General features: G+C 50.3%; 1 protein-coding gene and 1 non-coding gene across 3 annotated transcripts in view; one reads left to right on the forward strand and one right to left on the reverse strand.

Annotated features, from left to right (window-relative positions):
• The window catches only part of TSC22D4 (TSC22 domain family member 4), a 364865-nt gene that overhangs the window by 293255 nt on the left and 44482 nt on the right, over window positions 1-27128 (forward strand). The gene's annotated exons all lie outside the window — the stretch shown is intronic.
• LOC147678738 (U4atac minor spliceosomal RNA) lies at window positions 24916-25039 on the reverse strand. The gene has a single exon (XR_015303007.1). It is a non-coding gene; the product is annotated as a U4atac minor spliceosomal RNA (small nuclear RNA).

Genomic DNA, 27128 nt, shown 5'->3' on the forward strand with positions numbered 1-27128 from the left:
ATCAGAATTAGCAAAGCACAAATGAAGCACGTTTTATGATAATTCTGAAGTGGGTTGGAAACAAATACTTTAATATCATCAAAACAAATCACTTCCCTTTGTGATGCCATGTCCACACATTATCGTTTGTGTGCTGTATAGTTTTATTAGTAAAACTGTGTCTGTGCAAATGTAATTGGCATTACAGTTGAAAATGTGTTTCTGTAATGGCAATGTGGTACCACACCATGCGTACTCCTCTAAGCCACTGCACTCTACTCTGCACCACTCCACTTTACACCTTACCACTGCATCCTGCACCACTGCATTTCACTCCACTCTGCACTACTGCACTCTACGCCACTGCTCTCTACCCCACTTCACTCTACGCCTCTCTACTCTGCACCACTTTACTCTATGCCAATGTCCTCTACCCCACTCTACTGTACTCCACTGCACTCTTCGCAACTGCACTCTACACCACTCCAGTCTAGGCCACTCCCCTCTACTCCACTCCACAACATTGCAATGCACACCACTTCACTCTATGCCAAAACACTCTACATCACTGCACTCTGCAGCACTCTACTCTACACCACTGCACTCTGCTGCACTATACTCTACTCTGCACCCCTCTGCGCCACCCTACTCTTCACCACTCTGCGCCATAGCACTTTATGCCACTCTACTCCACCGAATTGTACTCTATGCCACTCTACTTTACTCTTCAGAACTCAACTGTGGACCACTCCCCTCTATGCCACTGCACTGTACTATGAAAACTCTAATCTACGCCACTGCATTCTAGGACACTAAATTATATTCCACTGAATTCTATGCCACTTACGTCTAAGCCACTTCACTATGTAACACTCTACACCAGTGCACTCTACACCGGTCTACTCTACTCTATGCCACTCTACTGTATGCCACGCTACGCGACTCCACTCTATGCCACTCCAATACGTGACACTCTGTCACTCCACTCTGTCACTCTACTCCACCCTTCACCACTCCACGTCACTCTCCTCTATGCCACTAACCTTCAGCCATGCAGCCACACTGGTGTACCACGTGGCTAAAAACATTGGCGAAACCAATAGCTCTTACGTAGGCAAGACCTTTTTTGCTTTGTCAATGCTTGTTTTTAAAAAGAGTTTGAGGGACCCCTAATCCCCAGTGATCCTCAGATGACTGGTACCCGAGAGTCGCCCCCTTTGTAAGGTCTCATCGGAAGAACCTCCTCCTCTTGTTCATCTTGCCAGCCATGATCTTCCGAGGATACCCCCCGCAGCCCCCAACCCTCCGTAGCTCCATCCTATCGATCCCTGGCTGGTGGCACCTCCTTCATCGATTTGTCAGGGCCTAGGTGCAGCTTTTTCACCTGCCCACTGGCCTTCCTACACATATATACACATATACATATACACTCTAGGAAATAATTCAATACATGTATTTGTGGTTAAAAGCAAACAAATTCAGTAACATGGTCGCCACGTTTCGGCTATCCCCTTTCACTGGACCATATATATATATATATATGTATATATATATGTGTGGTTTGACATCAGTACCAGTTTATCCTTTTGTTTGTTCTCTCTAACCCCTGCGTTGGCCCGAGCGCCCAGGTAACAAGTCAGCTGGCAGCTCCAGGGACCTTTGAGGGCTCATCTAAGCCCTAAGCTCTCTTGGGTGGGTGGGTGCCAAGGTGTGGCAGTTGGCACCCTGCATATCAGCATATCCTCACTGTGCCCCTATGCGTCAGGCACAAACTAAGAGACGTTGCAAACAACACGCCTTTGCAATTATTCGAACAGTTGTGCACCATTATGCAGTGTTCAACTGGTGACACACGCTTTAGAACTATTCTGTTAAATTGACATCTGCTCTGATTGTGCTCTGTGACGTCACTGGAGATTGGTGCATCATCGCTGTTCGATAGCTTTGGTGTGGAATAGTATTGAGTATTGAGCTCTGACTCACCAATTGCCTTTATACTGTAAATATATATATATGTGAAGTCAAAGTTTGTGAGCAGTTGCTCACGTGCCTTCCCCAGCCACTTAATGACGGCGGTCCGTGATGAGGCAGGCAGCCTCATGAAAATGCACCAAAGCCATCTCACATTCGAAGCAGGACAGCAATCGCGGACACAATCTGCTGCAGTAAAACCTCCGTTTATTTTCACTCGGGTCTAATGGCAAGTAGCACTCAACGCGTTTCAGGAACACTCCCTTGTTCACGAGATATATATATATATATATATATATATATATACACACACACACACACAAACGGAACTTCTCACAATAGGTTCAATGAGAAAGACGGGCCACTCCGGTTTTGGGTGTTTGTGTTACGAACTTAAATGGCACAAAAGACTCGTTTCGACTTCCTCGCGAAGTCTTGGCCACATGGCCAGGTGAAAATTCATTGAGTAATGTAGTGAAACGTGATGCACGGCGCAGCGTGCAAAGGACATAAACAAAAGACTGTACAGGTTCACGGTGTGATTTGGTGCAAACAAAAATTAAATAATACATAAAAATAAAAATGCATTATATTGCCAATTTGTACACTCTGATCATAATGTGAGTTCATTTTATACGAGTCTCTGTCAGAAAGGTTTGTTAAGATCATCGAATATTTAACAGGCATATTTGATGCCGTCGCAAAATCATGATGTGCTTGTTTGCTGGGTTAGTAAATAATTCGAAAGGCGCCCAATTTCAGAAGGTTCCTCTGGGGAGTGGGACCCACCATATAGCGGATCCACGGATTATAGTAGATGCCCAAAATTACATAATGTATGTAGGGTATAGTACCCAATGATAGCTAAAACTTCCATATTGGGGAGGGGAAGTGATACCCATAGTTTTTTAACATGCATGGAGGTAGAGCAATATTGTACATAATCCGAAGTCTTCTAGGCAGATTGAGCCGAGTATGTGTTGTGCACTTCAATGCGCTACCTGATATAACACAGCAACTGTCCAAAAGAGGGGGAGAGGTGCGTAAAATAAACGCCCCTCTACCCTTCGTGCTCTTAGCAGTAACAGGGTGGCTATTCTTTGTGCTGTGGGTCAGGTGTGGATGGCACTCGCTAATCTTATGCTTAAGGACTTTGCTGTAAAAATTACTTAAGGCTTTGTCACTCTCTCGCTCGGCGTGGGTGGCAGTGCGCTAATCCTATGCTTAAAAACTCTGCTAGAAAAACAGACATTTGAGGTGAGCAGATTCCAAGTGTCGCAGATTTTGTAAGTTGCTCTATATAGGAGCTCCTCTCTCTGCCAAAACGTGAGAACTACCCAGAGTTCCCTGCTTTCCTTTTTTGCATAATTTATGCGACACTCTAAGCCTGAGATGGAATTGTCTTAATATATAAATATATGATTTAAGAGAGTCCTGTACACAGAACCACCTGGCTGGACATTTGTGCATTAAAGTTGTCTAGATCCCTGTGTTTCATGATACCAGGATCCCCCCGTACCCTTGCTTGGGTTAAGCCCACACCCTCCTCCAGAGGCAATAACCAGTGGTTATTGACTGCTCCAGGATCTACAGAGAGGGGCTCACAGCCCAGGAAGGACTCCCCTCACAGCAGGGTCTCGGAGCCACTGGGGGCTGCACTGGGGTCAGATTTGGGTAGTCCAGGCTGGTTTACAGTCAGCTCCCCTCAAGTCACAGAGAACTGCAGGCCTTATATTGCATCGGGGTGGGGGGAGGGCAAGCATTGAAGCTTCTCATGGGAGGGGGGAGAGAGAAGGATGAAGTCACCCCAAGTAAAATACAGCAACATAAATGACGGACGGTCTAAACCAACAAATCCATCATTAAGCAGGGCAGAGTTTCGCTTAAACGTAAAAGATGAAATCACTTTAAAAAGGCGGTAGTTAGAGGGATTACCTTTCATTAATTACCTTTTTTAAATTATTATTATTAGCATTTGGAAAGCGCCGTTTTCACCTCACAGGTAACCTGGCGCTATATCAACCTTGCCGCGTCAGCAGCCTCTACAAGCGACCATGTCCTGGGATCCCTAACACCGGATTTAACAGGTTATCCCTGGACAAACAGCAAAAAATCCCTAAAAAACATGGCCTTCCCATGTCAGGTTCAGTAGTTGCGAATAACTTCAAAGTAAGAGGCACATTACCATTGCAGAAACACGTGGGCGTGGTTAGAGGTGGGTGGTGCTGGAAGAGCCTCTGTTTTCTGAAAATGAACACCAGACGCACAGGAGATCCCACTAGGAGCCTTGTCTCCACCATCAGGACAGGGCGGTGGTGGAAATTCAACCTGGGAGGACCATTGTTGGTGTTTCTGTGCTCCAAGGTGGTTTTGGTGGCCCAGTGGACTGACGCGTCCACAAAAGGGAGAGGGTAGCCCACTGCCTGGCATCCAGGAACACACTTTGCCCAGATGCATTGTGGTAAATGCAGTACCTAACAACACTCTCTTTAGTATTCACCATTTTTGGTGCAGCTACTGCTGTGTATCTCTAGACATGTGCTGCAGGATGTTTTTCCTTCTTATGTAGAGAGTAACATCTTAAATTCGCTGCCTTAGACACTTTGTTGAACTGTTGTTGGTGTCTCCGTGCTCCAAGGAGGTTTTGGTGGCTCAGTGGGCTGACGCGCCTCTCCAGGAGTCTGTTTTAAACCTCACGGTCTAGGTTTCAAACCCTGGCTGGTCCACCCAGCCTTTCATCCCTCCCATGTCAACAGAATGCATAATATAGAGTTGGGTAACAATAAGAACCCTTCATTCAGTGCCAAGGTGCACCAAGGGGTGAACGTTTACTTTACAACTGTTATGTTCTAGGCTACACTTATTTCAGCTCCTTCTACACCTCAAAGTAGCGCTATACATATAGAGCGCCACAGCACCCAGAAGCTGCGGTGCACCAAAAGCACCACCACCACCCGCCGCTGAGCCCGATCACTAACTGCTGATCTCAGCTTGGTTTCTGGATAATATGGGCATTTGCTGGAACAGGAGCTGGACTGCTTACAATTCTGCATGCCTCAGGATCCCCTGTGCCATGAAGTCGCCCTGACAAGACAACTGGTCTGAGAACGTCAGCCGGGTGAAGCTGTGCCAAGCAGCTGGCACTCTTCTGGGAAGCGCTCAGAGCAGTTTGAGCTCACCCTGCCAGTGCCCATCCTGTGTTTTATGGGCTTCTCTTCCCTTTGTAGTTAATGTGTACATTAGTTTTCTTGGCAAGACTTCTTTTGCATAAAATGTTTTATGGAGCTGTAAAATCGCAGCTTTCCTTGGACTGAATGAGTGACCTACATGGAATATTCCCCTGGAATCTACCTCAGGACTATTCCACTTCTAAAATCAGTCTTTCTGTAGATTATGAACAAAACCATCAACATGCCTTAAATTCAACAACATGCCTTAGAATCAACAACATGTCTTGGAATAAACAAGAAGGATTAGAATCAACAACATGCCTTAGAATCGGCAACATGCCTAAGAACTGACAACACGGCTTGGAATCGACAACATACCTTAGAATCGTCAACATGCCTTAGAATCGATAGCATGCCTTAGAATCGATAACACGCCTGAGAATCAGCAGCATGCCTTAGAATGGACAACATGCCTCAGAATCGACAACACGGCTAGAATTGACAAAACGCCTTAGCATCGTCAACATGCCTTATAATCGACAACATGCCTTGGAATAAACAACAAGGCTTAGAATCAACAACATGCCTTAGAATCGGCAACATGCCTAAGAACTGACAACACGGCTTGGAATCGACAACATACCTTAGAATCGTCAACATGCCTTAGAATCGATAGCATGCCTTAGAATCGATAACACGCCTGAGAATCAGCAGCATGCCTTAGAATGGACAACATGCCTCAGAATCGACAACACGGCTAGAATTAACAAAACGCCTTAGCATCGTCAACATGCCTTATAATCGACAACATGCCTTGGAATAAACAACAAGGCTTAGAATCAACAACATGCCTTAGAATCGGCAACATGCCTAAGAACTGACAACACGGCTTGGAATCGACAACATACCTTAGAATCGTCAACATGCCTTAGAATCGATAGCATGCCTTAGAATCGATAACACGCCTGAGAATCAGCAGCATGCCTTAGAATGGACAACATGCCTCAGAATCGACAACACGGCTAGAATTGACAAAACGCCTTAGCATCGTCAACATGCCTTATAATCGACAACATGCCTTGGAATAAACAACAAGGCTTAGAATCAACAACATGCCTTAGAATCGGCAACATGCCTAAGAACTGACAACACGGCTTGGAATCGACAACATACCTTAGAATCGATAACATGCCTTAGAATCGAGAACACACCTGAGAATCAGCAGCATGCCTTAGAATGGACAACATGCCTCCGAATCGACAACACGACTAGAATTGACAACACGCCTTAGCATCGTCAACATGCCATAGAATCGACAACATGCCTTAGAATCGACAACATGCCTTAGAATCGACAACATGCCTTAGAATCGACAACATGCCTTAGAATCGACAACATGCCTTGGAATCGACAACATGCCTTGGAATCGACAACATGCCTTGGAATAAACAACAAGGCTTAGAATCAACAACATGCCTTAGAATCGGCAACATGCCTAAGAACTGACAACACGGCTTAGAATCAACAACATGCCTTAGAATCGTCAGCATGCCTTAGAATCGATAACATGCCTTAGAATCAACAACACGTCTGAGAATCAGCAGTATGCCTCAGAATCGACAACACGGCTAGAATTGACAACACGCCTTAGAATCATCAACATGCCTTAGAATCGACAATATGCCTTAGATTCGTTAACATGCCTTAAAATCATCAACATGCTTTAAAATCAACAACACGCCTTAAAATCGACAACAAGCCTTAGAATCAAAAACATGCCTTAGAATCGACTAGATGCCTTAGAATTGACATCACGCCTTTGAATCAACAACACGCCTTAGAATTGACAACATGCCTTAGAATCAACAAGCCTTAGAATCATTAACATGTCTTAGAATCGATTCGACACCACACCTTAGAATTGTCAACATGCCTTAAAATCGACAACACACTTTAGAATCGACAACATGGCTTAGAATCGACAACACAGCTAGAATTGAAAGCACGCCTTAGAATCATCAACATGCCTTAGAATCAACAACATGCCTTAGAATCGTCAACATGCCTTAGAATCGTCAACCCGCCTTAGAATCGTCAACCCGCCTTAGAATCGACAACACGCCTTAGAATCGACAACAAGCTTTAGAATCGATAACATGCCTTAGAATCGACAACACGCCTTAGAATCGACAATATGCCTTAGAATCGAATCCACGCCTTAGAATCGACACCACGCCTTAGAATCGACACCACGCCTTAGAATCGGCACCACGTCTTAGATTTGACAACACGTCTTAGAATTGCTAACCTGCCTTAGAATCGACACCACGCCTTAGAATCCTCAACATGCCTTAAAATAGACAACACGCTGTAGAATCACCAACATGGCTTAGAATCAACAACACCCCTTAGAATCGACAACAAGCCTTAGAATCAACAACACGCCTTAGAATCAGTCGCAGGCTGTGCACCTTCCTGTTCATCAGTAGGTAATGAAAGATGGGCTCCAGTGTCCTCAGATTTGTACTGGATGTTGGAGCAATACTTCACAACAAACTGAGTAACCTGAAAGTGGGCTCTCATCACCGCAAGCGCAGGTACGAAGTGTTCAGGAGAATCTGATGATCACACAAGAATAAGGGTACAGTATCAATCTAGTGTCCTAGCTGAGCAAGACTGAACAACTGGGATGTCAGAACAAGACACTGCGCTCAAGGTCAAGAACAAGAACACGACCAGTTCCAGGAAAAGACTTAGCACCACCACGGCCGCCTGTGATCAGTGCAAGCCATGGACTAAGCATGTACTCTCAGGTGGCCCTAAGAACATCTGTACCAGCTGCCAACCAGAGCCAAGCAAAACAGATCTCCTGCCCCAGATTAGACCTGCAGAAACTATAATACCAGATTGGAGCTGCAAAAGTCATACTGACGGGGCAAGAGAGCTACAGGACACACCTACATTTTCAGATAATGACCATTAACCGTCCTTCTCAAACCACACACTACCTATCAAAACACAAAGACATTTGCCCCCTGCCATACAACTGGTGCTGCACAACATGCTACGTTAAGTCAATCGTTTACTCCACTGGGCTTTACCTTCACTTTTCGCACAATTCGCACTACGGCTTTAGTTACATTTCTCGCACCTTTGTTGCACCGCAGTTTCTTTCAATCACACACTTTTCGCTTGTTTTCCCCTTGTTGTGTTTCACATGCATCCGGTAATCCGTTATATGCCGCCATCTTTCCTTTACTCAAATACTTCTGCACTTTCCAAACTTTGTGCACAGCACACCGAGTTGCACTCGTTTTTTAATGTCTTTACTCATAGTTCACTCCGTGTTCCATCTGCATGATTACACCATCAGCACTTTATGTGCCATGTATATACCTCAGTTCTACATGCATTCTTGTTCCCGATGGGTCACGATACATGTTTGTATTGTTTGTTTTCTTGTAGAGTTTTCCCCTGAAGAAGAGCTGTGCTCGAAATGCATAGGGGATACCGTTTATGACGTAACAATGTTATAAAGTTGGATAATGGAATAAAATCTTCCTTGATGTTTTAAAACTGGATTGATTCACCATGGATGTTTGATCATATGACGCAATAGGATGTCTTCCATCAACTGAATTAAACTTTGATTTCAACTTTGAGAAAAACACGTTTTGTTCATCTTATCCTTAAGAATGTAGCACGTTCGACGCCTAAGGAGTGCTTGAGACTTCAACCGTACACTGCGCAAGGTTCTTCAGACATTTTGCCTATTTAGCACCTCGGGGACTAGGAGGTAATCATCCCGAGCACCCTAACCACGAGTAATCTCCATTAACTGGCTTATTCCAGGACACACTGGGAGTGCCGCGGCTCTACATTGTACCATATGGCTCTAGTACAGCCCGCTGACATCTTGTATGATTCGAATATAGTCCATTCCTGTCCCAATCAGGCCTGCCAGCTCCTTGATTGGACAAGAAGGCCCTTTGGATTCCAGACCCACAGCAACCTCTTGCTGTGAGGATAGCACTAATGCAGACTTTCCAGGCAGATATCTCTTGTTTTTCTCTCTCATCCCTGCCAAGACTATAAAAAAGACTGCCTCCGAGGGTTCACGGTTTCGCAATCACAAAAAAATCATAGAGCCAGGGCAGAGTAACTCCGCAGCGGCCTCCACAGGTAAACACGTTGTGGCGCGGGGCAGCGCGCAGCGTTGGGGGCCAACAGATGCTGGAATATGTATTATTTATTTATTTAATTATACCTATTCTGTCAGTTGACATAAGACCCTCCCACCCCGCCCCGCCTCCGCCCCTCTCCACTGGCCGCCGCTGGAGTAACTCCCAGCAGCTGACTAATGTGAACTCTGTGCACCCTGTATCTCATCTGTCGTCTCTCTATAGCGCCGGGAAGCTTCCTGGGAAGCAGCTGTGCGCTTTATAAATGACATTCATTCATCCCATCCCCACCATCACACTTTGTGTACTGCATCCCGACAGGATGTATTCACCACTCTGCTCGCTAGCACACGGCGCCAAACCTCTTAGACCTCACCGCAAACGCAACATTCTTCCAGGTGAGCACTTCCACACGGAGCAGCATGCTACACGGCTGACAGCGTGCTTCAGCACTTTGCAAGAGTTATGAAGCGCTATACAAATCCAAGTGCAGTTACCATCTGCAAATGTGGTGTTTAGTTGGTCACCTGAAGAAATGCTATTTCACAGCCAACAGCTGCCCTGTTAACTGCTTCTCGTCTACAGCGGGAGCAGTAGCAGCAGGTCGCATGTCGATGACATTTCAAGCAGCTGCTGGATCTTCAGGACCCAAACCTTCTTCATAGGTTTAAATGATTGGGTCAAACGCCATAAACAAGCGTCTGGGGCATCTGCTGCTCAGGAACTATGGGGCATATTACCAAGGCGGGCGATATGAGATTATCGCCGCTTTAGCGGCCGTTTTCGGCCGCTAAGCAGCGATAATTTTATCTCCCTATGAGCAAGCTATCGCTAACCGCAGTTAGCGACAGCTTGTAGGCCATAGTCAGCAGTCTGGGGCCCGCTTTGCATGTCAGCGATATTTATCGCTAATAACATGCAAAGTGGGCGTACCCAACTTGTTAGCGACTGAAAGCAGCCGCTAACACAGCTATCGCCTATTATCAACGCAGGCATAGCGATGGAAATATTCGGGCTGAGCGCGAATATCTCCAAAACCTAACGCCTGCTCAGACCAGTTCTTAGCCTGTATATCCAATGGGAGGTGGATATTCAGGCTAAGTCCCTATTAGCGATAATGCCTGAATATCGCTGGATTTCCAGCGATATTCACGCATTGAGCAGCTATCGCCGGACATTTTATTGCTTTAGAGATAAACGTTGCTAATAGCACGTTATCTCTGTGATAAAATCCGGCGATGCGCGGCGATAAAAAAAAATTCGCCAAGCTTATTTAGCAATAAATATCGCTAGTTGTTGATAATATGCCCCTAAAGGCCCATTCAAACTTCAGGTTGGGGTGTTCTCTGCTGAGTTTAGGGGCTCCCCCTGTAGATGTAAAAGGACCTCCGACAGTTTCCAAGAGCATTGTTTCTGCCTCTGATGTTTCACTGTTAGGGCTCCCACTTGCCTTGTGAAGTTCATTCGGGGTGACGGCGGCTGATGTAAAGGGATCTCCCTTTGGAATCCTCTACCTTACTAGGGAATGGAGTCACCGTTGCAATCACATCCGTCATCTCTTCTCTACGTTCACGATGAAATACGGTTGGCACCACCTGCACCAGTCTCTCAACGTGTTTCGCGTAAGCCGCTACTCTCCGCGATTCTTGTTTCGAGGCAGTAATTCCCCCCTCTAGTCTTAGCTGCGCACTTCTGTGCACGCAAAGACTGGAGGGCATCATTAAAGTTTTCAGAATGACTTAGAAAATGATTTCTGTTCTGGTTGAGATGGTGCCCAGACCAAAGCACCAGTGGTGAATGTAACTTCAGCTTTTGTCTTGATGATGGGGTGCAGAAGCTTTAAGATGCCTCCTGGACTCCTTGACCTTGTCCGGGTAAATCATATGAATGTTGAAATACTGCTATTGACAGAGCTCCGTTGTTTTCAAATATTTCGATGCATGTTTGAGGTGTAAGGAATGCAGCCTTTCACTGCTCTGGAGGTTCTATATATTGAGTGAAGCTTTTCTGTCTCAGGCTGCTGTGGGTTGAGTGCCGCTGTGGGTTGAGTGCCGCTGTGGGTTGAGTGCCGCTGTGGGTTCAGTGCTGCTGTGGGTTCAGTGCCGCTGTGGGTTCAGTGCCGCTGTGGGTTCAGTGCCGCTGTGGGTTGAGTGCCGCTGTGGGTTGAGTGCCGCTGTGGGTTGAGTGCCGCTGTGGGTTGAGCGCCGCTGCGGGTTGAGTGCCGCTGTGGGTTGAGTGCCGCTGTGGGTTGAGTGCCGCTGTGGGTTGAGTGCCGCTGTGGGTTGAGTGCCGCTGTGGGTTGAGTGCCGCTGTGGGTTGAGTGCCGCTGTGGGTTGAGTGCCGCGGTGGGTTGAGTGCCGCTGTGGGTTGAGTGCCGCTGTGGGTTCAGTGCTGCTGTGGGTTCAGTGCTGTTTCACGTTCCGTGCTGCCATGGCTTTAAGTGAGCCGAATCCCTATTGGGTTCTATCTTCATGTCATTATCTTTATTGGCAAACAGACTGATCGATTTCTCAACAATGACTGTAAAGACCCCTAAGGAATCAACTCCTGTTTACATTTTACACGCGTTGCTTCATTGTGCTTTCCCTAGGAGTGGTTGCTTTGCTTCGAGGCCCTGCTTTGCTTCATTGTGCTTTCCCTAGGAGTGGTTGCTGTGTTTCGAGGCGCTGCTTTGCTTCATTGTGCTTACCCTAGGAGTGGTTGCTTTGCTTCGAGGCGCTGCTTTGCTTCATTGTGCTTACCCTAGGAGTGGTTGCTTTGTTTCGAGGCGCTGCTTTGCTTCATTGTGCTTTCCCTAGGAGTGGTTGCTTTGTTTCGAGGCGCTGCTTTGCTTCATTGTGCTTACCCTAGGAGTGGTTGCTGTGTTTCGAGGCGCTGCTTTGCTTCATTGTGCTTTCCCTAGGAGTGGTTGCTTTGTTTCGAGGCGCTGCTTTGCTTCATTGTGCTTACCCTAGGAGTGGTTGCTTTGCTTCGAGGCGCTGCTTTGCTTCATTGTGCTTACCCTAGGAGTGGTTGCTTTGTTTCGAGGCCCTGCTTTGCTTCATTGTGCTTACCCTAGGAGTGGTTGCTTTGCTTCGAGGCGCTGCTTTGCCTCATTGTGCATTCCCTAGGAGTGGTTGCTTTGTTTCGAGGCGCTGCTTTGCTTCATTGTGCTTTCCCTAGGAGTGGTTGCTTTGTTTTGAGGCCCTGCTTTGCTTCATTGTGCTTTCCCTAGGAGTGGTTGCTTTGTTTCGAGGCCCTGCTTTGCTTCATTGTGCTTACCCTAGGAGTGGTTGCTGTGTTTCGAGGCGCTGCTTTGCTTCATTGTGCTTTCCCTAGGAGTGGTTGCTTTGTTTCGAGGCCCTGCTTTGCTTCATTGTGCTTTCCCTAGGAGTGGTTGCTTTGCTTCGAGGCGCTGCTTTGCTTCATTGTGCTTTCCCTAGGAGTGGTTGCTTTGCTTCGAGGCGCTGCTTTGCTTCATTGTGCTTTCCCTAGGAGTGGTTGCTTTGTTTCGAGGCCCTGCTTTGCTTCATTGTGCTTACCCTAGGAGTGGTTGCTGTGTTTCGAGGCGCTGCTTTGCTTCATTGTGCTTTCCCTAGGAGTGGTTGCTTTGTTTCGAGGCGCTGCTTTGCTTCATTGTGCTTACCCTAGGAGTGGTTGCTTTGCTTCGAGGCGCTGCTTTGCTTCATATCCTTTCCCTAGGAGTGGTTGCTATGCTTCGAGGCGCTGCTTTGCTTCATTGTGCTTTCCCTAGGAGTGGTTGCTTTGTTTCGAGGCGCTGCTTTGCTTCATTGTGCTTTCCCTAGGAGTGGTTGCTTTGTTTCGAGGCGCTGCTTTGCTCCATTGTGCTTTCCCTAGGAGTGGTTGCTTTGTTTCGAGGCGCTGCTTTGCTTCATTGTGCTTACCCTAGGAGTGGTTGCTTTGCTTCGAGGCGCTGCTTTGCTTCATTGTGCTTTCCCTAGGAGTGGTTGCTTTGTTTCGAGGCGCTGCTTTGCTTCATTGTGCTTTCCCTAGGAGTGGTTGCTTTGTTTCGAGGCGCTGCTTTGCTTCATTGTGCTTTCCCTAGGAGTGGTTGCTATGTTTCGAGGCGCTGCTTTGCTTCATTGTGCTTTCCCTACGAGTGGTTGCTGTGTTTCGAGGCGCTGCTTTGCTTCATTGTGCTTTCCCTGGGAGTGGTTGCTTTGTTTCGAGGCGTTGCTTTGCTTCATTGTGCTTTCCCTAGGAGTGGTTGCTTTGTTTCGAGGCGCTGCTTTGCTTCATTGTGCTTTCCCTAGGAGTGGTTGCTTTGTTTCGAGGCGCTGCTTTGCTTCACTGTGCTTTCCCTAGGAGTGGTTGCTTTGCTTCGAGGCGCTGCTTTGCTTCATTGTGCTTTCCCTAGGAGTGGTTGCTTTGTTTCGAGGCGCTGCTTTGCTTCATTGTGCTTTCCCTAGGAGTGGTTGCTTTTCTTCGAGGCGCTGCTTTGCTTCATTGTGCTTACCCTAGGAGTGGTTGCTTTGCTTCGAGGCGCTGCTTTGCTTCATTGTGCTTTCCCTAGGAGTGGTTGCTTTGCTTCGAGGCGCTGCTTTGCTTCATTGTGCTTACCCTAGGAGTGGTTGCTTTGTTTCGAGGCGCTGCTTTGCTCCATTGTGCTTTCCCTAGGAGTGGTTGCTTTGCTTCGAGGCGCTGCTTTGCTTCATTGTGCTTACCCTAGGAGTGGTTGCTTTGTTTCGAGGCGCTGCTTTGCTCCATTGTGCTTTCCCTAGGAGTGGTTGCTTTGCTTCGAGGCGCTGCTTTGCTTCATTGTGCTTACCCTAGGAGTGGTTGCTTTGTTTCGAGGCGCTGCTTTGCTTCATTGTGCTTTCCCTAGGAGTGGTTGCTTTGTTTCGAGGCGCTGCTTTGCTTCATTGTGCTTTCCCTAGGAGTGGTTGCTTTGTTTCGAGGCGCTGCTTTGCTTCATTGTGCTTTCCCTAGGAGTGGTTGCTTTGCTTCGAGGCGCTGCTTTGCTTCATTGTGCTTTCCCTAGGAGTGGTTGCTTTGCTTCGAGGCGCTGCTTTGCTTCATTGTGCTTTCCCTAGGAGTGGTTGCTTTGTTTCGAGGCCCTGCTTTGCTTCATTGTGCTTACCCTAGGAGTGGTTGCTTTGCTTCGAGGCGCTGCTTTGCTTCATTGTGCTTTCCCTAGGAGTGGTTGCTTTGTTTCGAGGCCCTGCTTTGCTTCATTGTGCTTTCCCTAGGAGTGGTTGCTTTGCTTCGAGGCGCTGCTTTGCTTCATTGTGCTTTCCCTAGGAGTGGTTGCTTTGTTTCGAGGCCCTGCTTTGCTTCATTGTGCTTTCCCTAGGAGTGGTTGCTGTGTTTCGAGGCGCTGCTTTGCTTCATTGTGCTTAACCTAGGAGTGGTTGCTTTGCTTCGAGGCGCTGCTTTGCTTCATTGTGCTTTCCCTAGGAGTGGTTGCTTTGCTTCGAGGCGCTGCTTTGCTTCATTGTGCTTACCCTAGGAGTGGTTGCTTTGTTTCGAGGCGCTGCTTTGCTTCATTGTGCTTTCCCTAGGAGTGGTTGCTTTGTTTCGAGGCGCTGCTTTGCTTCATTGTGCTTACCCTAGGAGTGGTTGCTTTGTTTCGAGGCGCTGCTTTGCTTCATTGTGCTTACCCTAGGAGTGGTTGCTTTGTTTCGAGGCGCTGCTTTGCTCCATTGTGCTTTCCCTGGGAGTGGTTGCTTTGTTTCGAGGCGCTGCTTTGCTTCATTGTGCTTACCCTGGGAGTGGTTGCTTTGTTTCGAGGCGCTGCTTTGCTTCATTGTGCTTACCCTGGGAGTGGTTGCTTTGTTTCGAGGCGCTGCTTTGCTTCACTGTGCTTTCCCTAGGAGTGGTTGCTTTGTTTCGAGGCCCTGCTTTGCTTCATTGTGCATTCCCTAGGAGTGGTTGCTTTGTTTCGAGGCGCTGCTTTGCTTCATTGTGCTTACCCTAGGAGTGGTTGCTTTGTTTCGAGGCGCTGCTTTGCTCCATTGTGCTTTCCCTAGGAGTGGTTGCTATGTTTCGAGGCGCTGCTTTGCTTCATTGTGCTTTCCCTAGGAGTGGTTGCTATGTTTCGAGGCGCTGCTTTGCTCCATTGTGCTTTCCCTAGGAGTGGTTGCTATGCTTCGAGGCGCTGCTTTGCTCCATTGTGCTTTCCCTAGGAGTGGTTGCTATGTTTCGAGGCGCTGCTTTGCTTCACTGTGCTTACCCTAGGAGTGGTTGCTTTGTTTCAAAGCGCTGCTTTGCTCCATTGTGCTTTCCCTAGGAGTGGTTGCTATGTTTCGAGGCGCTGCTTTGCTTCATTGTACTTTCCCTAGGAGTGGTTGCTATGTTTCGAGGCGCTGCTTTGCTCCATTGTGCTTTCCCTAGGAGTGGTTGCTATGCTTCGAGGCGCTGCTTTGCTTCATTGTGCTTTCCCTAGGAGTGGTTGCTTTGCTTCGAGGCGCTGCTTTGCTTCACTGTGCTTTCCCTAGGAGTGGTTGCTTTGTTTCGAGGCCCTGCTTTGCTTCATTGTGCTTACCCTAGGAGTGGTTGCTGTGTTTCGAGGCCCTGCTTTGCTTCATTGTGCTTACCCTAGGAGTGGTTGCTTTGCTTCGAGGCGCTGCTTTGCTTCATTGTGCTTTCCCTAGGAGTGGTTGCTTTGTTTCGAGGCGCTGCTTTGCTTCATTGTGCTTTCCCTAGGAGTGGTTGCTTTGTTTCGAGGCCCTGCTTTGCTTCATTGTGCTTACCCTAGGAGTGGTTGCTTTGCTTCGAGGCGCTGCTTTGCTTCATTGTGCTTACCCTAGGAGTGGTTGCTTTGCTTCGAGGCGCTGCTTTGCTTCACTGTGCTTTCCCTAGGAGTGGTTGCTTTGTTTCGAGGCGCTGCTTTGCTTCACTGTGCTTACCCTAGGAGTGGTTGCTTTGCTTCGAGGCGCTGCTTTGCTTCACTGTGCTTACCCTAGGAGTGGTTGCTTTGCTTCGAGGCGCTGCTTTGCTCCATTGTGCTTTCCCTAGGAGTGGTTGCTTTGCTTCGAGGCGCTGCTTTGCTTCATTGTGCTTTCCCTAGGAGTGGTTGCTTTGTTTCGAGGCGCTGATTTGCTTCATATCCTTTCCCTAGGAGTGGTTGCTTTGCTTCGAGGCGCTGCTTTGCTTCATTGTGCTTTCCCTAGGAGTGGTTGCTTTGCTTCGAGGCCCTGCTTTGCTTCATTGTGCTTTCCCTAGGAGTGGTTGCTTTGTTTCGAGGCCCTGCTTTGCTTCATTGTGCTTTCCCTAGGAGTGGTTGCTTTGCTTCGAGGCGCTGCTTTGCTTCATTGTGCTTTCCCTAGGAGTGGTTGCTTTGTTTCGAGGCGCTGCTTTGCTTCATATCCTTTCCCTAGGAGTGGTTGCTTTGCTTCGAGGCGCTGCTTTGCTTCATTGTGCTTTCCCTAGGAGTGGTTGCTTTGCTTCGAGGCCCTGCTTTGCTTCATTGTGCTTTCCCTAGGAGTGGTTGCTTTGTTTCGAGGCCCTGCTTTGCTTCATTGTGCTTTCCCTAGGAGTGGTTGCTTTGTTTCGAGGCGCTGCTTTGCTTCATATCCTTTCCCTAGGAGTGGTTGCTTTGCTTCGAGGCGCTGCTTTGCTTCATTGTGCTTTCCCTAGGAGTGGTTGCTTTGCTTCGAGGCCCTGCTTTGCTTCATTGTGCTTTCCCTAGGAGTGGTTGCTTTGTTTCGAGGCCCTGCTTTGCTTCATTGTGCTTACCCTAGGAGTGGTTGCTGTGTTTCGAGGCGCTGCTTTGCTTCATTGTGCTTACCCTAGGAGTGGTTGCTTTGCTTCGAGGCGCTGCTTTGCTTCATTGTGCTTTCCCTAGGAGTGGTTGCTTTGTTTCGAGGCGCTGCTTTGCTTCATTGTGCTTACCCTAGGAGTGGTTGCTTTGCTTCGAGGCGCTGCTTTGCTTCATTGTGCTTTCCCTAGGAGTGGTTGCTTTGTTTCGAGGCGCTGCTTTGCTTCATTGTGCTTTCCCTAGGAGTGGTTGCTTTGTTTCGAGGCGCTGCTTTGCTTCATTGTGCTTTCCCTAGGAGTGGTTGCTTTGTTTCGAGGCGCTGCTTTGCTTCATTGTGCATTCCCTAGGAGTGGTTGCTTTGTTTCGAGGCGCTGCTTTGCTTCATTGTGCTTTCCCTAGGAGTGGTTGCTGTGTTTCGAGGCGCTGCTTTGCTTCATTGTGCTTTCCCTACGAGTGGTTGCTGTGTTTCGAGGCGCTGCTTTGCTTCATTGTGCTTTCCCTAGGAGTGGTTGCTTTGTTTCGAGGCGCTGCTTTGCTTCATTGTGCTTTCCCTAGGAGTGGTTGCTGTGTTTCGAGGCGCTGCTTTGCTTCATTGTGCTTTCCCTAGGAGTGGTTGCTGTGTTTCGAGGCGCTGCTTTGCTTCATTGTGCTTTCCCTAGGAGTGGTTGCTGTGTTTCGAGGCGCTGCTTTGCTTCATTGTGCTTTCCCTAGGAGTGGTTGCTTTGTTTCGAGGCGCTGCTTTGCTTCATTGGGCTTTCCCTAGGAGTGGTTGCTTTGTTTCGAGGCGCTGCTTTGCTTCATTGTGCTTTCCCTGGGAGTGGTTGCTTCGCTTCGAGGCGCTGCTTTGCTTCATTGTGCTTACCCTAGGAGTGGTTGCTTTGTTTCGAGGCGCTGCTTTGCTTCATTGTGCATTCCCTAGGAGTGGTTGCTTTGTTTCGAGGCGCTGCTTTGCTTCATTGTGCTTTCCCTAGGAGTGGTTGCTGTGTTTCGAGGCGCTGCTTTGCTTCATTGTGCTTTCCCTAGGAGTGGTTGCTTTGTTTCGAGGCGCTGCTTTGCTTCATTGTGCTTTCCCTAGGAGTGGTTGCTGTGTTTCGAGGCGCTGCTTTGCTTCATTGTGCTTTCCCTAGGAGTGGTTGCTGTGTTTCGAGGCGCTGCTTTGCTTCATTGTGCTTTCCCTAGGAGTGGTTGCTGTGTTTCGAGGCGCTGCTTTGCTTCATTGTGCTTTCCCTAGGAGTGGTTGCTTTGTTTCGAGGCGCTGCTTTGCTTCATTGGGCTTTCCCTAGGAGTGGTTGCTTCGTTTCGAGGCGCTGCTTTGCTTCATTGTGCTTTCCCTGGGAGTGGTTGCTTCGCTTCGAGGCGCTGCTTTGCTTCATTGTGCTTACCCTAGGAGTGGTTGCTTTGCTTCGAGGCACTGCTTTGCTTCATTGTGCTTTCCCTAGGAGTGGTTGCTGTGTTTCGAGGCGCTGCTTTGCTTCACTGTGCTTACCCTAGGAGTGGTTGCTTTGCTTCGAGGCGCTGCTTTGCTCCATTGTGCTTTCCCTAGGAGTGGTTGCTTTGCTTCGAGGCGCTGCTTTGCTTCATTGTGCTTTCCCTAGGAGTGGTTGCTTTGTTTCGAGGCGCTGCTTTGCTTCATATCCTTTCCCTAGGAGTGGTTGCTTTGCTTCGAGGCGCTGCTTTGCTTCATTGTGCTTTCCCTAGGAGTGGTTGCTTTGCTTCGAGGCCCTGCTTTGCTTCATTGTGCTTTCCCTAGGAGTGGTTGCTTTGTTTCGAGGCCCTGCTTTGCTTCATTGTGCTTTCCCTAGGAGTGGTTGCTTTGTTTCGAGGCGCTGCTTTGCTTCATATCCTTTCCCTAGGAGTGGTTGCTTTGTTTCGAGGCGCTGCTTTGCTTCATATCCTTTCCCTAGGAGTGGTTGCTTTGCTTCGAGGCGCTGCTTTGCTTCATTGTGCTTTCCCTAGGAGTGGTTGCTTTGTTTCGAGGCGCTGCTTTGCTTCATTGTGCTTTCCCTAGGAGTGGTTGCTGTGTTTCGAGGCCCTGCTTTGCTTCATTGTGCTTACCCTAGGAGTGGTTGTTGTGTTTCGAGGCGCTGCTTTGCTTCATTGTGCTTTCCCTAGGAGTGGTTGCTTTGTTTCGAGGCGCTGCTTTGCTTCATTGTGCTTTCCCTAGGAGTGGTTGCTTTGCTTCGAGGCCCTGCTTTGCTTCATTGTGCTTTCCCTAGGAGTGGTTGCTTTGCTTCGAGGCGCTGCTTTGCTTCATTGTGCTTTCCCTAGGAGTGGTTGCTTTGTTTCGAGGCGCTGCTTTGCTTCATATCCTTTCCCTAGGAGTGGTTGCTTTGCTTCGAGGCGCTGCTTTGCTTCATTGTGCTTTCCCTAGGAGTGGTTGCTTTGCTTCGAGGCCCTGCTTTGCTTCATTGTGCTTTCCCTAGGAGTGGTTGCTGTGTTTCGAGGCCCTGCTTTGCTTCATTGTGCTTTCCCTAGGAGTGGTTGCTTTGCTTCGAGGCCCTGCTTTGCTTCATTGTGCTTACCCTAGGAGTGGTTGCTTTGTTTCGAGGTGCTGTGTTTCTGTGGTCTTTTTTCATGCACCGTGTGACTCATGGATAGTGCATACATTGCACTGAGTCACTCCCAGGCCCCTGGGTGAGTTCAGGCTGTGAGTGGGTGTTCATGGCGGGCACGATTGAGAACTGTGAATTTAAGGCTCAAGGCACTGCCAGTTTCTCACGGTGCCTGTCAGTGGGTCATAAAGGGGTTCAGACTACAACAAGCACATCCAATCAGTGGCCTCTCTGCCGAGCGCACAGACACATATGAACCAATTTTCTTGTGAGAACGTGTGAGAAAAGAAAATGGAGGATTTCAGAAAGATGCGTGAAGAAAAATGGCGCAAGTGTCTGACAGAATGAGCGACCACCAGGGCCCGACTTGGAACTACTCACCACAAAAGCATTATGTGTGTATCTGACACAGACAACACGCTGGGTACACGCATTTGCCAATAGGTCTGACTTGTTTTAGATGTATGTTGTGTGAGGTGGATGGGGCCCAAATACTGTCCAGGTGGCAGCAGCCCTGTCAACTCACACGGTGCCACCGTGTGGCACACGATGTCCGCTCCCATCACAGGGTCTCCAAGTGAGGAGTCGATATCACGCGGTGGTGGGGAAAACGAGCTTCGATGTTGGAGGCTTTCACCTGCCCACGTCCATTAGAGGGTGTGAAAACACCCCAGGACATCGACACCAGCCTCAGGGGGCTCTTTTGTTGTTTTTGGAGGAGGGGGTTTGGGGGCAGGGTGGGGGCACAAGTACCTGTGGATAATTCTCGGCACGAGGCCCCGCCCCCTGCTGGGCCCCTCCTCACATGGTGAGGGAGGTTTTTGTGCAAGCTGGCAGGTATGTGGCATGCTGGGCGAAGCTCACTATTTTCGTTTGTTTTAAGCCACGCCGCTTGTAAAGGATTCTTAGACCACGCCCCTTTTTGTTGCCATGCCTTTAAATTTTTCTATCCACTTAAAGTACTAAGGGGCAGATTTACAAGCTCCTTGCGCCACTTTTTGCGTAATTTTTAACATGGGAAAAGTGACCCAAAAGTGGCGCAAGGGGCTTGTAAATCTGCCCCTAAGTGCTGCTGTGAGTTCAGAGCTGTTCTCGGTGGCCGGCAGGGGTACAGAAGGCATGATGTATGTATGATATGCAAGAAAGAGGAGCATAGGTGTTATTAGTGCTGTGGTGCTGGGAAGCCAAAGGCGCCATTCCTTGTGTGGCCGCTAGGTGGGGCACGAAGGCCAGAGTTCAATTCTCCTCTTGCTGCCGTGGGCTGCAGCTCCAACTCTTGCAAAGTGAAGAGGCCGATGGGAAATGTCGAATTCTGCAAATGGGGTGCGAGGAAAAGCTGCAAGGACTGGTGTAACTAAGGAATGGGCTGAGCGGGGACGGGTGTGAGCAGAGAATGGGCTGAGCGGGGACTGGTGTGAGCAGAGAATGGGCTGAGCGGAGACTGGTGTGAGCAGAGAATGGGCTGAGCGGGGACTGGTGAGAGCAGAGAATGGGCTGAGCGGGGACGGGTGTGAGCAGGGAATGGGCTGAGCGGGGGCGGGTGTGAGCAGAGAATGGGCTGAGCGGGGACGCAGAGAATGGGCTGAGCGGGGACGGGTGTGAGCAGGGAATGGGCTGAGCGGGGGCAGGTGAAGTGTTGTGTGTATAGTGTGTTCAAGGGCTGATTCCCTTCGACATACTACCCTTCTACTCAATCAATCAATGAATCAATCAATCAATCAGAAAACTTGTATAGCGCACTACTTACCAGTGAGGGTCTGAAGACGCTGTGGGGGAGGTGGGGTGCTGCTACTGCTCGAAGAGCCAGGTCTTGAGTATCCTCCTGAGGGTCAGCAGGTCTTGGGTCTGTTGTAGATGGGTGGGGAGGGTGTTCCCGGTCTTGGCGACGAGGAAGGAGAAGGATCTGCGGCCAGAGGTCGTTCGTTGGATGCGGAGGACGGCGGCGAGGGCAAGGCTGGCGGAGCGGAGCTGGCGGGCGGGAGTGTAGAAGTTGAGTCTGTTGTTCAGGTAAGCTGGTCCGGTGTTGTGGAGTGCTTTGTGTGCGTGGGTGAGGAGCTTGAAGGTGATCCTCTTGTCGACGGGGAGCCAGTGCAGGTCTCTTAGGTGGGAGGTGATGTGGCTGTGGTGGGGGACATTGAGGATCAGTCGGGCTGAGGCGTTCTGGATGCAATGTAGTCGTCACAGGTGTTTGGCCAGGATTCCTGCATAGAGTGTGTTGCCATAGTCCAGTCTGCTGATGACGAGGGCCTGGGTCACCGTTCTTCCTGTTTCGGTCGGGACCCACTTGTAGATCCTGCGGAGCATGCGGAGGGTGTTGAAGCAGGAGATGGAGCGCGTTGATCTGTTTCGACATGGAGAGGGAGGGGTCGAGGATGAATCCTAGGTTGCATGCGTGGTCCGTGGGTGTTGGAGCTGCTCCCAGTACGGTCGGCCACCAGGAGTCGTCCCACGCGGAGGGGGTGGGGCCTAGGATGAGGACCTCTATCTTGTCCGAGTTCAGTTTGAGACGGCCTCTCCTAATCCACTCGGCGACGGCCTTCATTCGCTCGTGGAGGTTGATTTTGGCGCTGTGTGGATCCTTGGTGAGGGAGAGGATGAGCTGGGTGTCGTCTGCGCAGGAAATGATGTTCAGGTCGTGCTGTCGGGCTACTTGTGCAAGGGGGGCCATGTAGACGTTGAACAGCGTCGGGCTGAGGGATGATCCCTGGGGTACGCCGCAGATGATATCGGTGGCTTTGGAGCAGTAGGGCATGAGGCGGACTCTGTGTTCTGCCAGAGAGGAAGGACGTGGTCCAGTCAAGGGCCTTTTTCTGGATACCGGCTTCTTGGAGGCGTGTTCTTAGTGTGCGGTGGCATACCGTGTCGAAGGAGGCAGACAGGTCCAGGAGGATGAGGGCTGAGGTTTCGCCGTTGTCTAGCAGGCGCCTGATGTCGTCTGTGGCGGCGATGAGGACAGTCTTGGTGCTGTGGGTGTGTCTGAATCCGGACTGGGATGGGTCTAGGATGTTGTTGTCCTCGAGGTGTTGGGTCAGCTGCATGTTGGCGATTTTTTCGATGACCTTCGCCTGGAAGGGGAGCAGGGAGATGGGACAGAAGTTCTTGAGGTCTTTGGGGTCCGCCTTGGGCTTCTTGAGGAGGGCGTTGATTTCGGCGTGTTTCCAGCTTTCCAGGAGTGTCGCTGTGTGGAAGGAGATGTTAATGATCTTCCGCAATTGGGGTGCGATGGTTGCGTCAGCTTTGTTGAACACGTGATGTGGGCAGGGGTCTGACGGAGATCCTGAGTGGATGGAGTTCATGACCTTGCGTGTCTCTTCATCATTGAAGTGGGACCAGGCGGTTAGCAGGTTGGTTCAGATGGCGTTCGGGGTGTGGTTTGTTGTGGTCGGGGCGGGTGAGGAGTTGAAGCTGTCTTGTATGTCGGCGATCTTGCGGTGGAAGAAGGTGGCCAGTGAGTCGCAGAGATCTTGCGAGGGTGGGATGTAGTTGGTGTTTGGGTTGGAGAGTTCCTTCACTATGTTGAAAAGTTCTGTGCTGTTGTGTGCGTGGTTGTCCAGTCTGGCTGTGAAGGACGATCTCTTGGCTGTTCTGATGAGGTGGTGATGTCTGCGAATGGCGTCTTTGTGGGCTGCGTGGCTGTCTGGTGCGTGGTCGTGGAGCCATATCTTCTCCAGCTTCAGGCACGCTCGTTTGGAGGTCTGGCGTTCTTCTGTGAACCAGGCGGCTTTCTTGCTGGGATGGTTGATGGAGGGTATCTTGATTGGGGTGAGGGTGTTGGTGCAGTCGTCGATCCACTGTCTGAAGTTTTGGGCGGCGGCGTGTGTGTCGGTGGGGTCGGTGGGTGGGTTCTGTGTGAGGGTTGAGGTCAGTTGGTCCTCTGTAACTTTGCTCCAGCAGCGGCGGGGCAACTGTTGGGTGCGATGGTGCGTGGTTGGTTTCTTGAAGGTGAAGTGGATGTATCGGTAGTCAGACCAGTGGAGCTCGGTGGTGTGGTTGAAGGCGATGTGGGTGTTTGTGGTGAAGATGGGGTCGAGCGTGTGGCCGGCGGCGTGGGTGGGTTCGGTGATGAGTTGTCGGAGGCCAAGGTTGGCGAGGTTGGCGATCAGGGCGGTGGAGTTGGCGTTGTTGTTGTTCTTGAGGTGGAAGTTCAGGTCCCCAAGGAGGATGTAGTCCGTGGAGACGAGTGCGTGGGTGCTGGCGAGGTCGGCGATCGAGTCGTTGAAGGGGGTCCGGGGGGTCTGTAGATGAGTGTTCCTCTGAGGGTGGTGTTGGGGTCGGTGTGGATCCGGAAGTGGAGGTGTTCGGCGGAGTTGAGGGAGTCGTCTGCAACGGTGTGGACCTGGAGGGGGGATTTGTGGACGATGGCTATTCCTCCTCCAATCCAGTTGGTGCGGTCTCTGCGGGTGATCTTGTAGCCGTCCGGGATGGCTATGGCGATGTCAGCTGCCAATGAGTCGTTCCACCAGGTCTCTGTCAGGAAGGCAATGTCTGGGGCGGAGGTGTCTAGTAGGTCCCAGAGCTCGATGGCGTGTTTTCGTGCGGAGCAGGTGTTGAGGAGGATGCAGCGGAGGTGGTTGGGCCCGGTGCTTGGCGGTTTGGTGGCTCTGTCGTAGGTGAATTTGTAGGTGTGGCAGGATAAGGGTCCGTGGGTGTGTTTCGGGGTGGCCTCGAAGCAGCGGTGGTATCGGCCGCTGTTGAGTGCGTGGAGGGTGTTGGAGTCGTATCGGAGCCCGCGGTGTGGAGTACTCGGGGTCCAGGGATTCTGGCGGTGGGCACGGGCCAGGCGTGGGCCAGGCATGGACGGGTGCAGACAGGCTTGCCTTAGGCGCGCCTTTGGCGTGCCAGCAGCACGCGTCTGGGCAGCGGATGCCATATAGACGAGGAGGGTGGGATGATCAGCTGGGAGGCGGGAGCGGGGCGGCGAGGGGGCGTGGCCGCAGGGGAAGCGGCGGGAAATGCAGCGGGTCACAGAAAAAGGAGGGGCGGAGGGGGGGACCAGGGGGCTACAGCGGGGATGCAAGGGTGTACTGGTAGCGGCAGCAACAGGGAGAGAGCGCACAGGAGGCGCTGAAGTCGGCAGGGGAGCGAGGGAGCGATCCAGCGGAGGGGGGGACCAGGGGGCTACAGCGGGTATGCAAGGGCGTACTGGTAGCAGCAGCAGCAGGGAGAGAGCGCACAGGAGGCGCTGAAGTCGGCAGGGGAGCGAGGGGGCGATCCGGCCCTGGAGCAGGATCAGAGGTCGCCTCAACTGAAGGAATCTACCAGAGTATATGCAGAGTGTATAAGAAAAACTGATTTTCTTATTGCAGACGGATTATACTGAAATCAATCAAACTTGTATACTGTTTTAACTTTGTGAAAGAGGGGATTCCAAAAATTGCACCATGGCAGAGCACAGCCCTGGTGATGCGAAAGTGTTGTCTGGTGTCAGCAGTACTGTCCTCGCTAGCCGCTCACTGGACAGTCACCCAACCCCAAGACAAGGACGGATGCAGAGAGCTGGACAGCGCTACTGCCCGGTGTAACTCGTGTCCCTCCTCAGTCATGGTGACCCTAGTCTGGCGAAGCACATCGCCCCAGCCTCCTCTCTAGCACCCCTCCCACCGACCTCCCTTTATTTCTGTTTGAAGGAAACACACACACATTGTCTTGTGTTGTGTTAAAAAAAAGGTTGCACGTACCCAGCATTCAATGCGTCACGCTGGTTTCATTATCTGCATGTCATCTGCATATTGGGAAGAAAGTGAAAGGTTGACTCCTGTGGTTCAAATGTTGCAGTGTCTTTCTTGGTGGAGCAGGCAGCCCACGAGAGATGGGGCAGAGTCACTGACACGCTAGGTGGTTGACACTGAAAGGCCCATGGGTCTGGGGAGGAGTCAGTGACACGCTGGGTGTTTGACACTGAAAGGCCCATGGGTCTGGGGAGGAGTCAGTGGCAGGTGGTGCCCGTATTATGTGGAGAAAATCTAGATTTTGTAAACCGTAGACGATGAAAGAGTTACAGTGACCCGTGGTCGCCACACTCGATTTATCGACCTCTCTAGGATGAAACACTGAGACGTCATTTCCGATACTGGAAGCTCCATATCGCCGTATTCACGCGGATGTGTATGGCAAGTGTATGAGTGAACCGACCAATCATGGGCTTGCTGGTTGCCACATTCTCTGCAGTAAATGCACCGACCCTCTGAGCTCTTTTACATGGCACGTGGGTGACCCTGCCCCGGCCCTGTCTGCCCTTCCAGAGGCTGCCTTAGGTCTGTTGATAATGCCCCGGTGCCCTGTCCCCGCCCCATGGGGTGCGTGTAAACAGCGTCTGTCTATCGGGAGGGGGCGGGGCTCGCTCTCTATAGTACACGCTGCCCCTGGGGGTGAATGCCCCCTGTGTCTGGGCACTCACGCTCGCTGGGCACCGCCGCAGGGACGGGTGGGCGCAGTTATTCCGAGTTAGCGCATTATTTTGCTTCCATGTGTCTTTGCAGAGGCCCCCGGGGGTGCGGTCACCCCATGGATGGAGCCCCCTCTCCTCCTCGCGGGCTCGTCCCACGGCCCCGCGTGCGTGGGGAGGTCACAATGGGCCATTGACGCGCCCTTGGCATAGTGCCTCTCTCGCCCGTGCCCACTCGAGGCGGCAGTAGAGGTGGGCGCTGGGAGCCCAGCACGGGCAGACCACTTTCTGGCGCAGACTTATTTGATGCCCATTGAAGAATCTCCGCGTTACATAAACTGGTTTTATGTATATGAAGGATTTCTCTTCCTGCGCCAAGGTTTAAGAATGGATCTTATGCAGACTCACTGGGCCTCATTAATCAGAAATGACGCACTGCTGCGTGAAAGCAGCCATGCATCACTTCTCAGTGCGCTCACCTTGCGACATTCCTGATGCATCATATTTAATGTATGATGCATCATGTCGCACGGAGTTACAGATACGTCAGTATTTCTGAGGTATCTGTAAGCGCAAAAGTGACGCATTGCTGGAGTGTGTCACAAAAGTGACGCAACTCCAGCAATGCGTCCTTTGACATGGGGCAAGCCCCATGTGAAAGGGCTTGCATCAGTCTTACGCCTGCTGTGAGGCAGGCGCAAGATTTTGACGCAAAGGTGTCGTAAAAGTGACGCAGTGAAATCTCATAGATTTCACTGCGTCACTTCTACGACCCTTTCCTGCATCAATACGCCCCCCTGCATAAATTATACCTGACGCAGGTATAATGTAGCGCAGGGGTTTACAAAGTGACGAGTCTACCTAGATGCATCACTTTGTAAATAGTACGCAACAGGAGGCATGTTTTATGCCGCCGATACGTCACAAAAAGTGACGCATCGGAAGCGCAAAAGTGACGCAAGGCCTCATAAATGAGGCCCACTGTGTCTGCCTTAAAATCCATCTTGGTTTCTTCGACTCCTTTTATCTGCATTGGGAATGGTTTGACTCGGTCTCAACGTTCCCGCTGCGAGGATTTATCTTCTTACAGATGCACTCGTTGCACAAAAGGATTCATGTTCCGAAACAGGCTGATTTTATCCGCATTCAGAATTCGTATCGCGCAGACTCGTATTATCTTCAAGAATACTT

The sequence above is a fragment of the Lissotriton vulgaris genome, chromosome 12 (genome assembly GCF_964263255.1).
Source record: "Lissotriton vulgaris chromosome 12, aLisVul1.2, whole genome shotgun sequence".
Lineage (NCBI taxonomy): Eukaryota > Metazoa > Chordata > Amphibia > Caudata > Salamandridae > Lissotriton > Lissotriton vulgaris.